Genomic DNA, 9265 nt, shown 5'->3' with positions numbered 1-9265 from the left:
ATATAAATAAAATGTTTAAAGAAAACACACACACACACAATACATTCAAAGTATATTTCCATGTCTATACATTTCACCTTTGTTAAGGGGGAAAAAAAAGGTTGCAAAGGAATCTTGCCAGCTTCAGTTCCTTTAATGGAAAGTTTGGACCCCTTTTCACTTCCTTCCTTCATGCCCCAACACACTCAACTTCACAATCTTATCTCAAGCCCCACCCACCTTCAAGCCTGCGGTGGGACACACACACACACACACACACACACACACACACACACACACAACTGCGCACGAACAGCATGGAAGTCAAACAGACAGGAAGACTATTAGGAAGAAGACAAAATTCAGGGGACCCAAGGATGGATGTGACATGAGGGTAGAATGCCAAGCATTTGAACAAAAACCGCCAAACACTTTGGAATAAAATGAACTAAAAGGAAGAGTAGGAGGATCTGAGTCTTTACCAAAAAACCTAGAGCTCATCTTTACAGCTCATTTCTTTGGTTGTTCAAGTATATGGGAGCTTGTGCTCGGCTTAGGAAACCCAGCTGCATTCTCCCTTAGGGTGAGCAGGTATTGGCAGAGGAGAATATTGGAGAAAAACGGCTGTCAGGTGGCATTTAAATATTATGCCTAACTAGTCCACTAGAGGGAGACCACAGACAGGCATTTGTGGCAATTCCCCTAAAGGCTCCAAGTCTCTAGCTTTTACTTAGCTTCCTTTCTCCCTGAACACGAAATGCTCAACAGATACCAAAAACTCAAGTGAACATTTACATATGTAAATGTTGTTGTAGAGCCTTGCCCGATAGTAGGATATAAATTCCTACCAAATGTTCATAACCTTAGAAAAAAAAAAGAAAAACAGTGGAAGAGGAGTGATTTTTCAAAAATCTTTTTTCTTGGCTTTTACACATTCTGAAAGAGCCAACCACAAATCATAGATATGGTGCTGTTTCTAATTTATTAGTGCCCCCCCCACGCGCATGTCCCTCCTTCTGCTGCACCCCACACCCCTACAGAAAGCGTTCCATGATGGATCTGCTACGTGACACCATGCTTTTCTCACTGAGGCAGCTAAGGAGCCAGTGTAATTACACATGTTGCCCATAGACAAATCAAAGGCAGAACAAACAATAATTTGCCACATCCTGTTAAATAATCTAGGATGAAATCAGGATTAGACCAAGACATTTCCAGTGCTTTTGACACTAAGATTTCTTTAGCATTCCTTAAAGTCAAGCATTCTAGTAAATTTTTAGAAATGAATGGGACACTCTCATGGTAATGGGTCAAAGCCTATGTGGTCTAGCTATTGCCTACCTCCGGGACTCGCTCTTCTTCTCTCATTCCTTCCTTCCTCACATCGTGCATTTTTCCATCACCTAAGTTCTTTTTTTTTTTTTTAAGATTTTATTTATTTATTTGTGAGGGAGAGAGACAGAAAGTTACAGAGATAGCAAGAGAGAGCGCAAGCAGGGAGGAGAGGGACAAGCAGACTCCCCGCTGAGCAGGGAGCCTGATGCAGGGCTTGATCCCAGGACCTCGGGATCATGACCCAAGCTGAAGACAGATGCCCAACTGACTGAGCCACCCAGGCACCCCTCATCACCTAAGTTCTGCACTGCTGTCCCCCTTGCTTGAAATATTCTGCTCCCATCACCTAACAAGATGCTTCTTTCCATTCAAGTTCCAGATTAATTGTCACTTCCTAGAAAAAGATTTCCTAAACCACCCACTCCTACCCACCCTTCCTGGCGGAATCCTGCCCTTCAGCTGGGCACTTTGCTGCCCAGGATACAGTCCACACTGCCCAACCTCGCTAGCAGCTGGAGTAGCCATGTTTCTGGCTAATGGGATATAAGTGAAAATGTGGAGTGGGACTTCCTAGAAGCCTCCTTGAAGAGAAGCAGACAAGCCCTTCTTCCTAGTTGCCTTCCTCCTACTATCTAGAATGCAGATCTAATAACGGAAACTTCGGGAAGCATCTTGTATCCTGAGGTGGCAGTGATGAGGGACAGATAGGAGCCAGAGAAACTAATGGAACTGTGGAATGGGGACAGAGCATACAACATCAGCCTCTAGGTATCTTTTATGAGGGAGAGAAATGAACTGTTTCTTTAAATCATTGCTACTCATAGCTCTCCTTTTTAAGCCACCACACCTTAATACTCAATAAATATACTACATCCATCCCTGGACATACCACCCTCTTTTCTTCACTCCCTGAAACAGCCCATGTTTCCATGAGGGCAGGATCCAGGTCTCTCTATCCCCCTGCACCTACAACAGTATGATATTTCCATGTAGGAATTCCCTCCCAGAGTTTCTCAGAAAGTTGGTGTTGTTTTGAATTCTGGGAAGAATCTGTTGAGAAATGAGTTGAGGAAAGTATAATAATTTTTCCCACAAGAAATAATGTTTAAATATTTTCATAGAGATGTTACTCATTTGAAGGATTCCACCAGCCTCTGTAATTACCGATCATACAGTGAAAAGAAAAAAAAAATGAAGTTTTTAGCAGTTACTCTACTTCACTTTGCAGTAACCCAAGTGTGTCACTCAAACACCTGAGAGACAGCATTAAGAACAGTGAGCAGAGTGGATTCTGAACTTGAGAAAGATGAAAGCAAGTAATTTCGATTCGGATGATGTAGCTGGTGCCAGTCACTATGAACTGCAAGATGATGTCCTCCTGGCAATTTCTGGAAGAAAAATGGTAAAACTTTTCAGAATTTTCTCCAGTGAGAAATTCTCTTTTTGCAACAAGAATAGGGGGGAAAAAAAAAACACATAAGGTCATTTTGAATTGCAAAACACTTTGAAATAAACTAAAAGGAAAAAAAAAGATTGAAAGATTTTCAAAGACTCTAAATCTGATTTTTAAAAAATATTTTCTGTCCACTGAAACTAGGATACTTTTGGAAAGGGAATATTTTGAAATTGTGAGACCTTGAAATTTCTTAAAACCAGTTTGATTAGCAGTTGAAGCATGAAGTAACCACAATGCGATGTCTTCTAAGCAAAATCAGAATTCTGCTTTGAGCAGTATGCTTTTAAAAGAAATTAGAGTCGAATTGCTTAATGCAGAATAAAGGTCTAATGTCTTTCATTAAGCTTTTAAGCATCGTCAGTAGTTTATATGAGGTGGACAGCTTTTTTGGTTTGGCAAGCAAGAATGAAGTAGTTCAATTAGCAAAATCATTAATGGAAAGACTTGTGAAGGAAACTGTGCTTTATGAGAAGAAATGCAAAGAGAAGTGTTGTGGTTTCTCCATCATGAAGTCTGACACTGAACTTTATAAAGTCTGAATTAACAAAAACAATATGGACTTCAAGGGCAAGATCAAAATCAGAGAAGAAAATATTTTTTTATTGGAAAAAAAGGAAATGTATCCATTATAAGCAACATGTACCTTAATGACCAACTTGAAGATGCTTCTAGACATACTCTCAACAATTCAACTCATGTCAACACAAAACGGAAGATCTTTCTATATCTGGAATATTTGTCATAAAACAAGGAGCAAGACCATTAGGGCAACTTATGCTTTATAGGTTTTTAAATTTCATTTTAAAGAACAAGAACTTAAAATTTAATTGTGTTTTTCAATTTTTAAAATTATTTGGGATTCGTTTTATGTTGATATTTCCCTTTAATATTTTCTTTTTTAAAAAAGATTTTATTTATTTATTCAAAAGAGTGTGCACAAGTCGGGGCAGGAGCAGGGGCAGAGGGAGAAACAGGCTCCCCGCTGAGCAGGGAGCCCAGGACCTGGGATCAGGACCTGAGCAGAAGCAGATGCTTAACAGACTGAGCCACCCAGGTGCCCCTTTTAATATTTTCTGTTATCAAAGTTCTGTATCAGGTAGTGCTTATTTTTACATGTCACTGAAATTTATTATCTTGTACCAATATATAGGTTCATAATAATAATAAACCATGCACTTATTAACACCTTTTGCACAGAAATCTTCAGATAGTATAACCCTATCACAGAAAAATGGTTCACTGTTTACAATGATCCGTCATTTATTTTTTTTTATTATTTTTTTTTTTAAAGATTTTATTTATTTATTTGACAGAGAGAAATCACAAGCAAGCAGAGAGGCAGGCAGAGAGAGAGGAGGAAGCAGGCTCCCCGCTGAGCAGAAAGCCCGACGTGGGGCTCGAACCCAGGACCTGGGATCATGACCTGAGCCGAAGGCAGCGGCTTAACCCACTGAGCCACCCAGGCGCCCCCAATGATCCGTCATTTAAAACACGTAAAGAAGGTATCATAGAAAAATGCCAAATAACTTAAGATTTTGAGAATTCCCAAGAATTCCTGGGGATTCCCATTTCTTGTTCCAGAGTCCTGAAGAATGATATCTCCTGGGAATTTACAAGCAGTGGTGCAGTGCCTGGCACAAAGCAGACACTCGGCTCTATTTAAAACGAATGGATGGTATTTTGTTTAATAGGGCCAGCAGGAGATGTGAAGATGCCCATTTTATACATTAGAAATTCGGGGCCTCCTTTGAGGCCAATGTTGAGCAACACCCTTGAAATTCTCAAAAGCTCTGTTATTTACCAAGTCTGTCTATGCAGCACACCCTGAAGATTCGTAGAAGTACTGCGGGGGCTACCCTGCATTCTTCGAGCAAAGCTCCTCCCAGCCACACTCGGGCTTTGACCTTAGCCCGGAAAGTCATTTCTCATGTGGGAATCTTTTCATGAGAAGGACTGGAGATGAGAAACAATTTTATTTTTGAACGCTGAAATCCTGCTTTTTCGTGTTTCCTTCCAATGCTGCAAAACACTTGATCAGTTTTTTCCTTAGATCATCGCTCTGGTCTCATGGCTTATCGTAGGCAACTAGAAAAAGCCAGAAGGCACTTGCTGCATTCTGCCTGCCCGGCTCCCTGGCGGACCCCACGAGTTATTACGTAACCAACCATCCAGAGATCGCAGATGACAATGTTGCCACACTTTCTGCCACTATATAACAAAGGTCTGTGTTCTCCAGCCTCCAGCAACATTCTCACAGTCCTTCACCGCCCCCTCCCGCAACCAGCAGTCCCCTCACAGCTTTCTGTGCATCTCCCTGCCACCGTGTTCCAAAGCCAATGACACATGGTTTAGGGATTCATTACAGCAGCAACCCACTTCCACATACCAAATTCTGTTCACATGACCTATTGATGTACAATAAACATAGTGGCTTGAAACAAGAACTTACTATTATGATATTTGGACTGGACACAGCAAGGCTGAGCTCATTTCTGTTCCAGAATGCCTGGGGCCTCATCTGAAATGAGTTTGAATGCCTTGGAGGGGGGCTGGAGCACAGACACTGGCGGGGCATCTCTCTCCATCTCTCCGTCTTTCTCCCTCCACAGGGTTTCTTTATGTCAACAGTGTAGGCTTCCTAATTTGATGGAAGCCTCTGGATAGTCAGACTTCCTACATGGCACCTCAGGACCCCAGTCAACATCTCAAGAGATGGGAAGATGCAGTGCCTTAAGACCAAGCCTGGAGGGAAGCCTGGGTGGCTCAGTTGGTTAAGCAGCTGCCTTCAGCTCAGGTCATGATCCCGGTGTCCTGGGATCGAGTCCCACATCGGGCTCCTTGCTCTGCAGGGAGCCTGCTTCTCCCTCTGCCTGCCATTCTGTCTGCCTGTGCTCGCTCTCTCCCTCTCTTTCTCTCTCTGATAAATAAATAAAATCTTAAAAAAAAATTTTTTTTTAAATAAAAATAAAAAAGACCAAGCCTGGAACCACACTTCCATCTTGTTCCATAGTTGGAGCAGATAGCCGGACCAAAGTCAAGGAGAGAAGACGGTAGTCTCATTCTCAATAGGACTAGAGTCAAAAATCCCTGCTTATCTTCATCTGCCACACTTTTATTACTGGGGCTATGATAACACCTATAGTAAAATTCATGAGAACAGAAATTCAAGTATAACTCAACTCCTGTCCAGCTCTCATTCCTAAAGGAGAGCAGACTCAAGCTCTTATCTTCTACAGAGCTCTCCCTTGTAATTATTTGAGACTCTAGGTTTTGCCTATGGTGCACACTGTGTTTGAAATATGTGGTGATCTGAGTATTTCCCATTCATCTCTCCAGATGTCTTTACCTGTTTTCACCTGCTCTCTGCTCCAGGAGGCTTCTGGTGGAGTTCAGCCTCTAGGCGATACTAGCAGGTCAATGGGGGTTGGGTGGAGGCCCTGAATGAGATCCTGGTGCTTATTCCTATGGCTCCTCCCAGTTGAGTCATTGTGTATTGGCTCCCTGGCTCCCCAAGGGGCCTTCTCCTCTGGCAGACCTAGGGTAGTAATGGCCTCCTGGCTCTTGCTAGTTCTAGGTTACGCATCATTCTTTATAGAATGACTCTATTAAATTCTCCTAAGTTATCCGATTTGGGCCTTCTGTTTGTTGATGGAGACTGAAGCAGGTGGTTTCTTTCTTTCTTTTTCTTTCCTTCACAGGTGATTTCTTTCTTTTTTTTTTTTTAATTTTTTATAAACATATAATATATTTTTATCCCCAGGGGTACAGGTCTGTGAATCGCCAGGTTTACATACTTCTATTTCTTTTTTTTTTTTTAATTTTTTTTTAAGATTTTATTTATTTATTTGACAGAGAGAGATCACAAGTAGGCAGAGAGGCAGGCAGAGAGAGAGGAGGAAGCAGGCTCCCTGCTGAGCAGAGAGCCCGATGCGGGGCTCGATCCCAGGACCCTGAGATCATGACCTGAGCCGAAGGCAGTGGCTTAACCCACTGAGCCACCCAGGCGCCCCTACATACTTCTATTTCTTATTTAATCATAAGTTAAAACTGTTTTTCTACTTTTCTTACCAGAAATGTCTATCAATGTATTTTTCGCATTTTCCTATCAGGTTTTTGGTCCTTTGTCTCTCCATTTTTAAAAGTTCTTTGCATATTAAGGATATTAGCCATTTATCTGTGCTATAACTTAAAAATATTTTCTCCCAATTTATTGGTTGTCTTTTGACTTTGTTTATTCTGGGATTCTTAGCCATGCAAAAAATAAAAATAAATAAAAAATAAATAAAAGAAAAAGAAAAAGGAAAAAGAAAGAAAAACTCTTTCTAAAAATTTTGTATATAGTCAAGTATATTTAAATACTTTCTTTTACTGCTCTTGGATTTTGAGGCTTTCCCCACACCAGTGTTAAAGAATTCACTCATGTTGTCTTCTTCTTTTTTTTTTTAATGATTTTATTTATTTATCTGACAGAGAGCTCACAAGTAGGCAGAGAGGCAGGCTGAGAGAGGAGGAAGCAGGCTCCCTGCTGAGCAGAGAGCCCCATTCAGGGCTCAATCCCAGGACCCTGAGATCATGACCTGAACCAAGGGCAGGCACTTAACTGACTGAGCCACCCAGGCGCCCCCACTCATGTTGTCTTCTAATACTTCTATGATTTAGTATATTACATTTAGATCCCTGGCCATTTTGAATTGATTCTTTACTATGGTATTAGGTATGGGTTTAATTTTATCTTTTTCCAAATGTATCATTGTCCCAGCACCATTTATTAAGAAGTCTATCTTTTCCCCAGTGGTTTGAGATGCCGTTTTTTTCATATACTAAATTCCTGGACGGATTTTGTTCTATTTCAGGGCTTTTTATTCTATTCCATCAGTCTGTTTAGTCGTTGGCCAATACCACACTGTTTGAATTATAAAGGCTTTATAGTATGTTTTAACTTGCAGATCCAATCTTTCCCTGAATTTTTAAATCGTTTTCCTGATGATATTTCATATTTTCCCTACATAAAAGTTATTATCAACTTGTCTGGTTCCACAAAAGAGCTTTTTCATTGGGATTGTGATAACAAATATTGACTTAGGAGGGGCATCTGGGTGGCTCAGTTGCTTAAGCGTTGGACTCTTGGTTTCAACTTGGGTCATGATCTCAGGGTCCTGGGATGGAGCCCGGAGTTGGGCTCTGTGCTCAGCAGGGAGTCTACTTCTGGATTCTCTTTCTCCCTTTGCCCCTCCCCCTGCTGTCTCTCTCTCTCTCCTTCTCTCTCTAAGAATAAAAATAAATTTCAAAATCTTAAAAAATTGACTTAGGAGAAATTGACATCTCTGCGGTGTTGGGTCATCCTACCCAAGGATAAAAGATGTTTTTTTTTTGTTTTTTTTTTTTAAGTTGTGGCATTGCTAACTGTGTTAATCTTCAGCTTTATTTTATAAATGTACAGTTTTGTGAGTGTGATTTTTTTTTAAATTTTATTTTTTATAAACATATAATATATTTTTATCCCCAGGGGTACAGGTCTGTGAATTGCCAGGTTTACACACTTCACAAAAGATGTTGTTTTAATTATAAGCCTTCAGAATATTTTAATATCTGGTGGGGCTAATCCCCACTCACAGTTTTTCTTTCACTTGACTATTCCTGCTTGTTTATTTTTTCATATAAATTTTAGCATCAGCTAATTTGATCCTGTAAAAACATGTGTTGCTATTTTTATTGGGATCGTGATCATTAATAATTGAATTAGGGAGAAGTGACATGTCGTCCAAATCCAATCACTTCCAAATAGAATTTTTAGTTTGAATGTAAATACAGACATACACATACCAGAATCTACAACTTCATGCAAATTTTTGAAAGGGCCAATTTCATTCAATTCTGCTAGCATTTACACATTACCTACTATTTGCAGATTGCTGTCAGAAAATACAGACAGATAGAACAAGCCATGGTTTTTGCCCTCAAGATAACCACCTGAAGGGGGCGATAAGCACTTACATAAATGACAATTTTTATAAATGACTACAAGGAGACTTACATGGCATTTATTTATTTTTTTTTTTAAGATTTTATTTATTTATTTGACAGAGAGATCACAAGCAGGCAGAGAGGCAGGCAGAGAGACAGGAGGAAGCAGGCTCCCTGCTGAGCAGAGAGCCCGATGCGGGACTCGGTCCCAGGACTCCGAGATCATGACCTGAGCCGAAGGCAGCGGCTTAACCCACTGAGCCACCCAGGCGCCCCCTTACATAGCATTTAATGCTTACCTGTTCAGATAGCACCTCTCTGAGCTACAGGAATCTAGAGCATAAATAGCTGTGTGATGTACTCACTTATGTCTACCATCATTCGCGTAGAAATACAATGTGCTTGCTCTTGTATATGTCACATTCTGATCAATTGTTCTCCAGATACCTTGATCACCTCCAGCATGGATCCACATCCACAAATGCTCTCTTCCAGAGAAGAAAGGATTCAGGTGAGACCATTCATTCACCC

This window comes from Lutra lutra, chromosome 3 (genome assembly GCF_902655055.1).
Source record: "Lutra lutra chromosome 3, mLutLut1.2, whole genome shotgun sequence".
Classification (NCBI taxonomy): Eukaryota; Metazoa; Chordata; class Mammalia; order Carnivora; family Mustelidae; genus Lutra; species Lutra lutra.
This window is presented reverse-complemented; position numbering follows the sequence as displayed.